At 36.2% G+C, this 14890-nt stretch overlaps 1 protein-coding gene across 8 annotated transcripts in view; it reads right to left on the bottom strand.

Moving 5' to 3' along the window:
• Positions 1-14890, bottom strand: part of PHF3 (PHD finger protein 3) — a 71854-nt gene that overhangs the window by 32447 nt on the left and 24517 nt on the right. Inside the window, exon 1 of one of the 8 annotated variants that reach the window (XM_016197245.2) lies at positions 667-1014. The exons of the other annotated variants lie outside the window; for them this stretch is intronic. The gene's annotated coding sequence lies outside the window, so the exon portion shown is untranslated. Of the gene's footprint in view, positions 1-666; positions 1015-14890 lie in introns of those variants that run through there. 8 annotated transcript variants of the gene reach the window in all.

Genomic DNA, 14890 nt, shown 5'->3' with positions numbered 1-14890 from the left:
AGAGAAAATTAGCTATAATCTTTCTTGATTTGACCTCCACTATCTCTCACTTATCATTCACTGTACCTTTGTGAACATAATAAGCAACTATACCTTAGTACTCAATTACCCAATTTTGGTTAAAGTAGTACAAAAGAGTTTAATATCCTAAGAAGCTTGTGATTCTAGGTTCATGCTAGAACCAAAAGATTCTAGTTCTAATTTTATATGCTACAGGTGTGAAAGTCTTGTGGCTATACTTTTCAGTGGTAACACACACACACAAATGAAAAACACTGTGTAACTTCCCCTTCCTCAAAATGCTAGGAAAAAATGGTAAGTGTTTAATATAGCTATATAATTAAATTACTTTCTCCTAGTCAAGAGAGAGAGTGGGGAGATATGAAAAAGGAATGGGAAATATTGAAGAAAATATAAACACTGACACACTATACTTATATTGTCATTGGGTTTATTTCTTTATATAACAAATGTACTAGCTGACATATAGCAATTCTAAATGTGCAGTTGTATGAAATCTAGTAAAAAGAATGTGATTATTTAGTTCAGAAGGCCCAAATTCAAATCCCTGCTAAAATACTTAAGTAAAACTTGATCAAGTCACTTAACCTATCATATCAGTTTCTATATCTCTAAAACGAGAATAACAATACCTGTCCTACCTACCTCACAGGGCTGTTGTGAGGGAGGAGTGAGGTGATGTGTGACACTCACTGTAACCTTTAGAGCACTAGACATATGTTAGTTATTATCTTCATCCTAGGGGTTAGAAGGACCCTCAAGAAGTTATCTAGTCCTCATCTCTGCAGCCAAGCAGAACTTCATTTAAAAGAGCTCAACAAGATAGTGGTCTACCCTAAAATTTAAAGAGAACAAAATGCCTTATAAATATACTTTCAAATGGTAAAATCTTTTTGAAGAGCAATCTGACAACAAATGGAATCACAAAATTGCTAATACACTTTGACCAAAAAATTATAGAGTAGAAGAATGAATTATGGAGGAAAACACTGGCTAGAAAACATACTTTGATCCTTGTTAGTAACAATTATGAAATGTGTGTGTATGTACATTTAAACAAACAGAAAAATTAGCAGGAAATAGATGAAAATTACAACAATAGTTATTCTATAAAAGACAAAAAAAATTTTTTTTGTTAGTTTCCATATTTCCTGCCATTTGTATTCCTCTCAAAAACAGAGTATCACTATGCTTGGCATTAAAAGCTTAGAGAAGAATATACTCTAGGAAAATTCATCAGGACTCATTTAAGATATAATTACAGGAGAAACAGGTGGGGAGTTCAGTTATCCCACCATGATGGAGCAATTATGTTGCCACACATTCAAGTGTTCTCAAAGAATCTTTATTATTATATTTATAGTTATACCATGTTCATTTAAAAAAGCAAAATTAAGACTACTTTTATCAATTTTATATAAAGCATAATACAATATATGCATTACAAATATGAATCTACAGAAATGGATAAAGAAAAAACCACCAGAGTGTTATCAGTCATTCTGTCTAGTGGTAAGGTGGTTAAGAAGTTTGGAGTTTTCTGTTGTCTCCACATTTTCTATAAGGAGCATGGAGAGAGAGGAATAATTCAGAGAGGAAAGCAGTCCCCGAGAAAAGTATACTGAAGCCTGAGTAAAGCATTTGTTGGTAGGGAGTGAAAAGGTATGTTATGAATTTTAGAGCTATACTGCAAACCAGAATCAACAGGATTTAGCATGCCAAATCCAAAGGTTCATTATTAGGCTTTATCATATTCCATTTCCTAGCAGCGCCTGACACAGCTGGCGCTGCTTCCTTCCCCTCAGCTCCTCTCCTCCCCTCCTCCTACCTCACTGGCCACTTCTCAAAGTTCTTTGACAGAGCCCCCTCTTCTTGCAGATGTCTACACGCTGAGCACTTACGGTTTAGTGCTCCCATTTCTCTTCTTTATCTGGCTTCACTCCTCCCTGAGTGATCTCATCCAGGACCATCTATACTGAATAACTCCGTTATTTTTTCCATCTCAACTCACAGCTGACCTCTGGAAGAGTGTAATTTGACATCTCCACTAGGTATATTTCAAGCTTAACATATTGAAAACAAATACAAATTCCACCCATTCTCCCGCCCCTCAATAAAACTGCCCCACCTAGGGTATTCCTAGTAACAGAACCTCATTCATTCAACCCGTTGTTCAAGCCTAAAACTCTAGAACTATCCTTAGCTCCTCCTCCTATCCCCCATCCAAGCAATAAGCAAGCCCTGCTAGCTTGATCTACAAAATATGTCATCTGACCATTTACCACTGCCACAGCTAACATTCTATTCCGAATCACCATCATCTGTCATCAAGACTATATACTGTAAGCCTCCTGTGTCCCAGGTTCCTCTATTGCCATCCCACCACACACATACCGCTTACTCTCCACACAGTCATCATTGCAATCCTTCTCAAATATATAGTCCCTTTATCTCAAAAATATTCATCTTTACATTAAACCAAGCTCTATACTGTCTCATTTCCAGGGCTCTCATACTGACCAAGGCCCCCCAACTAAAGCACCTACTTAACCTCTCAGTGCCTCAAATTCTTCTATAAAGTGGAGATACTAGTGGTCAGAGGGTTGCTGTGATGATCAAATTAATATGTGTAAAGGGTATAGAATAGTAATTGACACATAGGAAGCCCTATCTATATTAACTGTTAACTGTTTTGTTTCAAAGTATCCTGGTTCATGTACCTCACAACCAAAAATTATACATTCCTTCTCCCTTCTTTTCATCTCTCTCCAGAACAAATTAACCATTAAAGAAAAAGCATCTGAGATCCTTTCTAATGCACTCATCTGATTCAAGTAATTCACAGTAAAGGATGAATAATCTCAGGCAAACCCTCCAAATTAGGTACTTGTGCTTTAAAGAGTTTAACCCAATTGCTTTTGCTAAGAAAATGAATAGCAGTAAAGGAGAATCTGGTTTCTGTCCACTCTTAGGGACTTCCCACATCTCCCCATCCCAGGGCCATTAGGCAAGCTAAGATTTAGTATTTGATATCCAACTTTTTAAAAAGTATCCAGTCCTGCCCGGCCGGGCGTGGCTCAGCGGTTAAGCGTCGACCTAGGATCCAGGTGATCAGGGTTCGATTCCCGGTCAGGGCACATGCCCGGGTTGCGGGCTGCAGCCGATCAATGACTCTCTCATCATTGATGTTTCTATCTCTCTCTGTCCCTCTCCTTTCCTCTCTCTGAAATCAATAAAGATATATTAAAAAAAAAAAAGTATCCAGGCCTATTCAATACATCCACTAAAATGAGGACTCTGGGCTACCAAAAAAAATGTAATGTCCTGAACTGTTTAGGAGGCAAGTGGTCAGCCAGTCATACCATGCAAAAAAAAACACAACATGCTTTTTCCTCCTTCCCACATTCCAGAATTAGGTGTCATTCTCACTTGGAAATTATGGCATAAAATCTAGAATCATACTCAGAAATCTCCTTGAGCCTAAATTTAAATCCTGGGAAGCCACATGATGTGGACATGTGCTCATTGATGTGGGAACTGGCTACTATGTAGAGAAGACAGATGAAGATGCACAGGACTTCTTCAAGAGGACAAGAGACATCCTCACCAAGCAAATGGAGAAAATCCAGCAGATGAAAAGTTAAGCATATTGGGGTATATCCACACCATGTAAAAGAATGAACTATTCAGACATGCAACAGTATGAATGAATCTCCAGAAAATTGTTTTGAATTTATGAAATAATTCACTAAATTAAAGCAAATAAAATTATCAGAATACTGAGACTAAAGAATTCTGTATAGAATTTAACAACATTAAATTCCCTCCCATCCCTAACCCTGAGTGGCCCTAATTAAATGTGCTGAGCTCTGATGCCAATCAAGTCTATGTGAAGTCCTCCTAACACTACTACTACTTTATTTCAGACTACTTAATTTCTCTCTCTTTTTTGGAAGAGGGGATAAAAAGAAAATAGAACAAGACCATTTGGAGTTAAATGTATTAAATTTCTCAATAACTGGGATTAGTTAAATCACAGTACCATGCAAAAGGGAGAATCACATTTGGCATCCCTTAATTCATGCTGGCAGTACAAAAGGCACACTCAACTATTTCTAAGACAGTTATTTCCCCTATTATAAAAGTTCACATTGAGTATCAGATTTATGAAAAGAACTAAAGACCATGATATCTTTGCAAAGTCACAACAATAACGGTTATATATCTATTTGATAAGTCTTGTGTTTTGAAACTAAGAAGATACATGGATACATCCTCTTAACAGAGCCCCACAGTTTTCTCCTATTAACCCTAAAGACGACCATCCACCCTCTACTTGGCCTCCCTTCAGTTAAGAGTTCTTTGCTTCATGGATTTATTCCTACATTTATTCCTAAAAGAGGCTGTGGCAGGATATACACCATACACCATCAAGTTGTATGTTACATGTAATTAACCATTTGGAGGTGAATTTATCATTTTAGATATTAGCATGTTCCTAAATTGAAAAATACAAATAATGCTACTATACGCCCATTTTTTTCCTCTTCAATTCCTTCTTTACAATAAAACGTAGGTTTACTGAGTCAAAGAAGGCAAATATATATTTTTTACTATTTTATCTCATCATATGACTTTCTATAAATATTACATACAATTTACAGTGCAAAGAACTTCATGTTATGCCTCAATAAGAACTCATTGGCACTGCCCTGGCCAGTGTGGCTCAGTTGGTTGGGCATCATCCCCTGCACCAAAAGGTTGCAGGTTCGATTCCCGGTCAGGGCACATGCCCAGGTTGCAGGCTCGATCCCTAGAAGAAGGCATGCAGGAGGCAGCCCATTGATGTTTCTCTCTTACATCAATGTCTGTCTGTCTCTCTCTCTCTCTCTAAAATATAAAATAAAAATTTAAAATTTAAAGAAGAAACATGGTTACTAAAAAAGCCTCAATACTTCAGCTGTGTATACTATACTGCCTTTTTGTATTTTTTTACCTTTGCCTACTCTCTTTCTACTCAGGTCTTACTGTGTTTTTCTTTCAGTAATTTATATGAATTCTTTATGTAATATCTATTTACCTATTTAAAGTAATATTTCCCCTTGTTTACCTATTTTAATATTATTTGGTATCAACCAAAGTTAACTTGTCTTCAGAATGCTGTCTTCAGTTACTCTAGCACTGTTCAATTATCTAACCTTTCTGCTATAACTTATATTTACTTTAGTACATTCTAAAGTCTTATATTTAAATATGCACAAATATTTCAACTTTTGCCAAACTTAACTTCATACTTTGGAAAAAATTGGTATTTCATGAAAAGGGGTTTTCTACCAAACAACTATGAAAGAATGACACCGGGTTAAACAAAGTTAAAACAGTTTCTTCACTGCAGATCTTCAGTGACTTCAATGTGCTAAAAGGGCATGATATGAGGAAAAGAACTGCATGTGGTATAGTATAACTGTTTCCCAAGCTCTATATTCTCTCTCCTCCCCCACAAAAAATAACCGAAATGCTATTATTTTAGAGATTCCCGCTTTCTTCTTACTCACATTTTCTAATCCATCTCATCTTAAGATACTTTGTTAAAAAATGTCTCCCCCGAAAATGTGTAATACATGTGCATTGCATGACTAGAAAAAGGAGACAGACACTAAACAAAGCTTTTCTATGGAAAGAAGTAGTATTATTGGTGCCACTTCTTTTTTAGAAGTTCTACATGCAAATGCATTTAGCTGTCTCTAGTTCCATAAAGTTTTAAAAAAAGACAATAATGCCCAACGCCCACTTCCCCTCTCCTTCCCCTAAATGAAACTCAATTACTTCACTAGAAAATGTAGATAGCCCAGGCGAGGTAGCTCAGTTGGTTGGAGCATCGTCCCAATACACCAAGGTTGCGGGTCTGATCCCGGTCAAGGCACATACAAGAAACAACCAACAAATTCGTAAGTAGGTGAAACAACAAGTCACTGTTTCTCCCACCCCCCACCCCCGCAAAATCAATAGGTGTGGGTTTTTTTTAAATGTAGATATTAGTACCTTTCATTGAAACATTGTTGTGAAAACGGAATAAACTAATGTAGCTCCTAACACAGTGCTTGTTATACAAACAATAGCATCTTAAATAACAGGTAGCCATTATTAGTATATCCTGGCAGATCTTTTCAAATAACTTTCTGTAGCCCCAAGTGCCTTTCATCTGAACCCTTCCCAGCTGTCTAAATAATTGTTCTTATTGCCAAGATATTATCAAGCTAATATAAAAGTGAGGTAGTAATCATTCCCCAAACATTCAACATTTTAATTCTATCCTAAAATATTGTAATTTTTTTACCTTTTTTGAGCACCTATTATGTGTCACATGCTAACCTAGATTATTCTAGATACCAATGATACAGGATTCTCAGGACAAATGACCTAGTTCTTCAACAAATAAAAATCAAGAAATGATGGGGACAGAAGGTGGGGAAAACTAATATAAACTGAAATAAACTTACATGTCAACCAATTACATATACCGACCTTCAAACTGTAAAAATAAAAAAATAAAAATTGAAGAAACTGGGTAAAACTGAAAAACTACATTATTTTAAAATATTCTTTACGTGTTTTTAGGCAGGCAATTACTGTGGTTATTTTCTTAAATAAATAATTCTTACAATTTAGAGATACACGCCAAAACATGTACAGATAAAATTACAGTAAGTCCTCACTTAAAGTCAGTGACAGGTGTAAAACAACCTGTACAAAACCAGTTTTACGACAGACTGATAGACTGATATAAACAAGTTAGGTTCCTACGGCACCTCATCAATGTTGTAACAAAATGACATTGAACAAAAAGATATTATTCAAAGACGTGCCATATATAATTTCTAGGCTGTGCTTCAAAATAATCTCACGGGGAAGAAGAGGGTAAGGAGAAGTGAGTGGGATATTAATGAAACAAGACCAATTATTAACTGTTTAAGCTAAGTAACAGGTACATGGGGGTTCACTTACTATTCTCACTACTTTTATGTTTTTCATAAAATATATATATTTTTAAATGTTCCCATAAAGCTTCAGTTTAATGAGGGTGAGACAAATAAAATATATAGCATGTTAGATAAATCATATGAATGAAATGAAAGAGTAATAAGGAATACAGAGATGAACAAAGAATAGTTTGTAATTTGAACTAGAATAGTCAGGGAAAGGCAGAGATATCTGTACTAGTTTACTGCACAAGAGTTTCTGCCCCAGAAGAAAAGTGAATGTGAAATCCAGGCCCCCATCTACTCTTCAAGCTGCGCACATGAAAAAGGGCACCTTTTCCTTCCCAAAAAAGTACTGTATAGGCTAAAAGGAGTCTAGGGGACACACTGCTGAGGTACTTTCCAGCAAAAGCCTGAGAAAAGCTTTCTAATTAGAAAGCACATCAAGTACCTAGACCCCTAGACAGGAGCAGAATGTTAAGAGGAATAGAAAGGGGGCAGGTCTATACGGCTAGAACAGCAAAAAGGGGTGGGGAGGAGGGAGAACAGCAGATAAAATCAGAGAGGTAGCAGGGCAAATTGAGGAGTGTCTTATAGGCTGGAAGGACTTTTTTTCCTTTGTGCAAAATGGAAAGTTCCCCGAGCACTGTGAACACAAAGGTGATATGATCAAACTTTTTAAAGGATCATTCTTGGTGCTCCTTTGAGAATACACTGCAAGAAATCCCCAAAGGCAGAAGCAGGGAAGCCACTTACTGGCTAAAGCAATGATCCAAGTGAGAGATGTAAATGGTTAAGACCACAGTGGCAGTGAAAAAATTGAGAAGTGCAAGTAGCCAGATTCTGGATATACTCTGAAAATAAAGGCAACAGGATTTGTTGACCAACTGAATATGTGAAAGAAAAGGATATGTAAAGAATGACTGCAAAGTGAGAAACTCAAAAAAAAGGAGTTGCCATTTATAGAGATGGGGAAGATTGCAAGAAGAAATGGTACCAGGGAACCTGGGGGGTGGGGAAGTAGGTATCAAGAGTTCAGTTTTAGACATTAAGGCTAAGATGCCAAATAGACATCCAAAGAATTAAGCACAGGTGTCTGGAGTTTAGGCAAGAAGTTATGGCTAAGGAGATACGTGTGTGTGTGTGCGCAAGCGTGCATATGTGCATACGTGTAATTTGGGTGTTGAATTATAGTTGAAGTTATGAAACTGAATAATATCACCACAAAAGTGAGTACAAATCGATTTATAAAACGATGCCTAAAATCTGTACTCTGAGATGCTCCAGTGTTCATCAGTCAGAAAGATGAAGAGGAACATCAAAAGAAACGGAGAGGAAGATGACAGGAAAGTGAGAGAATAGCCAAGAGAGTTGTAAACAAAAGTCCAGTGAATAGACCATCTCAAAAGGCAGATTCACTGAGTTAAATGCCACTAACAGGTAGAATTAAAGAGAAATGGCCTTTTCATCTGGTAGTGTGACAGTGACTGATAACACTGAAATCTGAATTAGAAGATCAGGGATAGAGAGCATAGAAATTCTTTCCAAGAGCTTTGCTGTACACAGAGTAGAACAGGGCAATATAAATATACTAATGGATAAATGTAAAAGATGATATGTAGTAACACTGAAATACTTTCTTCTTTTCAATTCTACCAAGCACAGATAAAACAAAGGGTAGAATTAGATACCCCATCATGTTAACTACAAACCACAACTATGGAAAACAGAGAATAGAAACCTAAGTTCAAAACATGAAAATCTAGTTTTATAAAATATCTAAATATGTATCTAAGATATAAGGGCTAAAAATGTACTAAAGGTCTTGTTTGTTTTTAACTAATGGGCAATACTGATTCTGATTTTAAGGAAAATACTAAAATATACAAACCAATTTTTTAATTGGATTAGCTCCACCCCAATGTTTCTGAAAACAGGTACAAAGAAAAGGCACCTGGCAGCCCACTGGCCAATTCTGGAAAACTACAGTGATCAGGTTAACACAGTTAATACAAGGTTGTGTGGCGAGTATCAGGGAGTACTTAGATGCTTAAGGACTTACTTCTTGTTTATTGTCATTTTACTTTTTTGAAAGAGGGAGGGAGGAAGAAAGAAAGGGATGAGAAGAAGAGGGGGGAAGGGGGAAGAGAGAGAGAAACATCCATGAGGGAGATACACACCGACTGGCCACCTGTGATACATGCCCCAACCAGGGATCAAACCTGCAACCGAGCTATGTGCCCTAACCAGGAATCAAACCAGAGACCTTCCGCTCTAACCAACAGAGCCATACTGGCCAGGACTAAATTTTACTTTTATTTCTTAGGTTTTTCTTTTTAGTTGGGAGAGCACATGGGACTCATTGTCTCATAGTTCATTTACATAGACCACCAACTAGACTCACCTGGGTGAAAAACTGAATATGAATGTAATCATGTAAACACAAACCAAAGGGATACCAGACCTATTTAGTATTAACAATAAATGGATTACTTTAATCTGACAAGAAGGGCTGACTAATCACCACTTAAATTAATATATCTTTCATTTACTATTTCTCTACTTGAAATGTATTTTACTGACCCAGGATCTTCAAAGGGTTGGCCGTTACTTATCCTAAGGATGCTGCTACTTCTAATGTCACCTAGACAGAGATCTGCCCTAACCAACCCAAATCAAATAAAGCATGGCCTCCACCACCAAAAAAAGATCAAACATTCCCTATCACCTTACCCTTTTTTTTCTTTTAATCCTCACCTGAGGATATTTTTTCCACTGATTTTCAGAGAGAGTGGAGGGGGGGAAGAGAGAGAGAGAGAAACAACAATATGAGAGAGACACATTGATTGGTTGCCTCCCACATGTGCCTTGACACCGGGGCCAGGGATTGAGCCTGCAACCGAAGTATATGTCCTTGGCTGGAGTCGAACCCTGGACCCTTCAGTCCGCAGGCCAACCCTCTAACCACTGAGCCAAATAGGCTAGGGCTACCACCTTACACTTTACTTGTAAGCTCCATAAGGACCGGTATTTTGTCTCAAAAACCACTGTACCCTCCAGCACTAGAAACAGTCTGGGACATGATAAGGATGCAGTAAAATTTATTAAATGAACAAACAATACCAACTATTTTTATGCCAAAGCAAATCATTATACCTCACAATTGTGGAACCATAAGGTAAGTTGCTGATACGTGAAATGCTATTTAATAAGAATGTTACCATAAAAAGAAACCCGTTGAAAAAAATGTAACCCAACCCTCTTATAATATTAGACCGTACCATTATTTATTGGTTTCATATATCAAAGAATCAGATCTCAACTAGGCATTTTGTTTTATAACACTGTGTTCAATTATACTCAAATATAAGAGAAAAACCAGAGACAATCAAGGCTCAAGGAAAAGTTATTAGAGGATTACATATTTTTCAGTAGGTAAGACAAACAAACACTTAACATTCCTAATCTGTAGCAGCGGAGGAAAAGACTTTTAATGGTATACACAACATTAAACAGAATGGAGCCCAGCTGGTGTGGCTCAGTGGTTGAGTGTCAACCGAGGAACCAGGAGGTCATGGTTCAATTCCCAGTCAGGGCACATGCCCAGGTTGCAGGCTTGATACCCAGCAGGGGGCATGCAGGAGGCAGCCGATAGATGATATTCTTCTGTCATAGATATTTCTATGTATCACTCTCCCTCTCTCACTAAAAATCAATGAAAACATATTTTAAAACAAAAACAAAAACTGGCCCAGCCATCCTGGCTCTGTGGTTGACCATCAACCTATGATCCAGGAGATCAAGATTCAATTCCCTGTCAGGGCACACGCCTGGGTTGTGGGCTCAATCTCCAATAGGAGGCGTGCAAGGGGCAGTTGATCAATGACTCTCTCTCATCACTAATGTTTCTCTCTCTTTCCCTCTCCCTTCCTCTCTCTGAAATCAATAAAGATATATTTTTTAAAATTCTAGAAATCAGATTATATAACTCTATTTCAAATCTTGGGAGGAAAAAAAAAAAATACCAGAATGGAAACTCCATGAGGGCAGGAATTTGTCATTTTACTTTCTGAGATATCCCTAATTCCTAGAACAGCAGCTGAAACCCATAGTACCCAGTGTTAAAAACAGTCTGAATAAAAGCAATAAATAAAGCATGAATATATACAAAACTTCCATGGTTCCCAAGTTCTATCTCAAGATCCTCCACATTAAACTACACTCCAAGCAAGAAGTTACCCTTAATAAGCAAAAGAAATAGAATAAAACACCTCTACTCCATCACAGTGTTGATTGTCTCCTTGCAGAAAGATTAAGAATGCTAAAGTGTAGATTAGAAAGAAGCATCTCAACATGGAGCAACCAAACAACAACAAAGCTACTCACTCAGAGCATTTTTCAGGGTATTTGCATAGGAACCAAGGACTCTCTAGGGCTACAACTGATAAAATTTCTATCTAAAAATACTTTGATCAAGTATATTAAAAGATATTAAGACACAACCTCCCATTTACAATTGTATCAAAAAGAATAAAATACCAACCCAAGGATGTGAAAAATCTGTACACTGAAAACAATGAACGAACCTGAAGACACACATACAAAAAAAGGAAACATATTCCATGCTCATGGACTGGAAGAATTATACTGTTAATATGCCTATACCACTACCCTGGCCAGGTGGCTCAGTTGGTTGGAGCATCATCCCATACACCAAAAGTTGTGGGTATGATTCCCAGTCAGGGCACATACCTAGGTTATGGATTCAATCCCTAGTCGGGTGCGTACGGGAGGCATTGATCAATGTTTCTTTCTCACATCGATGTTTGTTTCTCTCTTTCTCAAAATCAATAAAAACATTCCCAGGTGAGGATTTAAAAAAACGTCCATACTACCCAAAACAATCTACATATTAAATGCAATCCCTATCAAAATTCCAATGGCATTTTTCACAGAAATAGAAAAAACACTCCTGGCCAAGTAGCTCAGTTGGTTGGAGCTTCCTCCTGGATCCACCAAGGTTGCAGGTTTGATCCCCGGTCAGGGCACATGCAAGATTCATCCATAGACAGCTGAAGGAATAAGGATGTGGTATACATATACATACATAGGTACATACACACACACACACACAAACACAGGAATATTATTTAGCCATAAGGAAATCCTGCCACTTGGGATAACAGAGATGGACCTTGAGGGCATTATGCTAAGTGAGATAAGCCAAACAGAAAAGACAAATACTGCATGTTATCACTTTTACCTGGAATCTAAAAAGAAAACGTCAAACAAACATAGAAGCAAAGGATAAAAAACTGATTGCCAGAGGCTGAGAGTTTAACAATAAACATGGTGACTACTGTTGATAACCACTGTATTGTACAATTGAGATGGCTAGGAGACTAGAACTTACATGTTCTCACACATACAAAAAATAAATAGGTGAGGTGATGGGTATATTAACTACCTATATGGGGGAATCCTTTTACAATGCATATGCAAATCAAATCACCATAACGTACACTTTAAATATCTTACAGTTTTATGTCAATTACTCCTCAATAAAGGTAAACATTTCTTAAAAGATATAATAGAAAAAGTATCAACTCTGCAATAAATTTAGAACATATAAGAGAATTATTAGAACTTGGAACACAAGGAAAAGAATTCCAATAAACCTAAACACACCTGATAAACTTAAGTATACCTAGGTAAGGATCCTAATTTAATAAGGAATTAATTAATACTATACATAAAGTCTTGAAGCAACTACATATATAGTAAAATACACCTTGTTCCATTCCATAATGTAGTTTAGAAGTCAGTAAACACTTTGTTATCTTAAGTCTCCCTGGGCTCTTATTTATGTTCCACATTTTGGACTCAGTGATCTCTTACCAGGTTCATTTCAGCTAAAATTCTAATTCTAGCGCCCTTCCTAAGGAAAATGAAGTAAATAGCAGCTCTCAGAGAAAAACTAATAAGGCTTATTTCTGTTATGTGCTCTTCATAAGCATCTACCTCCTTACTTTTATTTTCCATATTTCTAATAATCTCAGTTTCCTGGCCTCTCAAATAGATGGATGGAATATACTATATGTTTAAGAAAGACATGCTAATAAATCTAAAGACATTTTACAGCAGTTCTTTGGATAAAGTTTGTCATTTCATTATAAAACATTAAGAACTTAATTTTTATTTATATTTATTAGCCTATAGTAAAACTGGTTTCCTTGAACCTATCAATGATGTTAATGTATTTTAAAAATCCATGAACCCATTATGGCAACCTTAAAAAAAGAGTCAAAAAATTATTTGCCACCTCTGCCATTGAATGTGATCATTTCACCAACTCTTTACTTTGGAAATTGGTAATCAAATGTCAATTCTTTCCCTTTAATCTGTCACTTCAGTAGGCACTACAGTCCAGAGTAACCAGGTAATGAGGGAAAATGTTTCTTTACCAGAAGAACGCCAACAAATAAATGTAAAGGAAAAGATAGAATTAGAAAATCATTACTTTGCTACAATTGATTCCACCAAGTATTATCAATGAATGCATAAAACCATTAGAGGAAAGGTTAAAGAGGAACTAAGTATTTCCATGTTGCCAAAGTTATATACCCCTACAGAATATTTTCGATCTCAAGTATTTAGGAAGAAGAGTTCTGGTTTTGCCACCTTAACCCAGTAATAGAATTTAACATCAAAACCAAACATTTTAAGACTTCTGATGTGATGTAATATTAACTACACAGCTTCACTGATGAAGACTTCTGGCAAAAATATGTTTAACCTGAGTCTAATCTAGCTTTTAAACCTAGCTCCCAATTTGTAGGAAATAAAAGGAATAGAACAAGCCAAATGACATCACAAAGAAACAATATTAAAAATCCAAAACTTGGGACATTCCTAAGGGACATTTCATCTTACCTCTTCAAAAAGTCAGTATCATTGCAAAAGGGTGTGGAAGGCTTCAGAAATCTAACTAAATACTAGGTTCTTTTTTATTATTATTATTATTATTTAAAATTAGGTTCTTGATTATATATTGAACAAACCAAATAAAAATAGTATTTTGGAAACAAATGGCAGATATTGCATTATTACAGGATGTCATCACATAGTTCTTTTATATTTAAAAAAAGCTTTATAAACAGTAGACTGTTTACAGTCATTTTAGTGAAATGGAAAATAACTATTAAAATATTACATAGAGGTTCTCCCTTAAGTTACAGAAAAGACCTTAAGAATTGTGATACTTAAGAGTGAGGTATACTTTTTTTAATAAAACAAGACAACATTTTTTGAATGAGACACTGGCCTTATAAGCAGCTGTGATATGTCATATTGAAAAATATGCACCCTAATCTGTCCCTTCTAGATAAAGGTGACATTTTAGTAATGAGTAAGAAAATAACTGTTATTAATTCACTGTTATTTTTAACCAATTTTAGCAAACAGGCCATATGTTGGAAAAAACACTGTAGTAATTTCACCGACAGTTATTATATATTACAACTATAGTCTACATATTTAGAGTCACCACTCATAAACAATGTCCAGCGAATGATTACCACGTGATCACACCACATTGCACGGGGTAACTGGTTCTGTTGCGGGGTCGTGTGACCTTCTGCAGCAGTTTTAACACATGCTGTCCAATGTCCTGAGGTGCACTAACCCATGCGCATGTTTACTCACAGTGACTGGTGAATGCATACATTTACTAGACCTATTCAGTATAAATTTAAAATTACAGTTACATAGAAAAATTTTCTGTGAAATTAAACTTTTCATACATACTTCATTTTAATTACACAAACATGTCTACATAAGTAAAAAGAGGTAAACTAATTTGTTAATTTTTTAACATGCATTCAGGAAAC

Source organism: Miniopterus natalensis, chromosome 5, assembly GCF_054644295.1.
Source record: "Miniopterus natalensis isolate mMinNat1 chromosome 5, mMinNat1.hap1, whole genome shotgun sequence".
Lineage (NCBI taxonomy): Eukaryota > Metazoa > Chordata > Mammalia > Chiroptera > Miniopteridae > Miniopterus > Miniopterus natalensis.
This window is presented reverse-complemented; position numbering and strand designations above follow the sequence as displayed.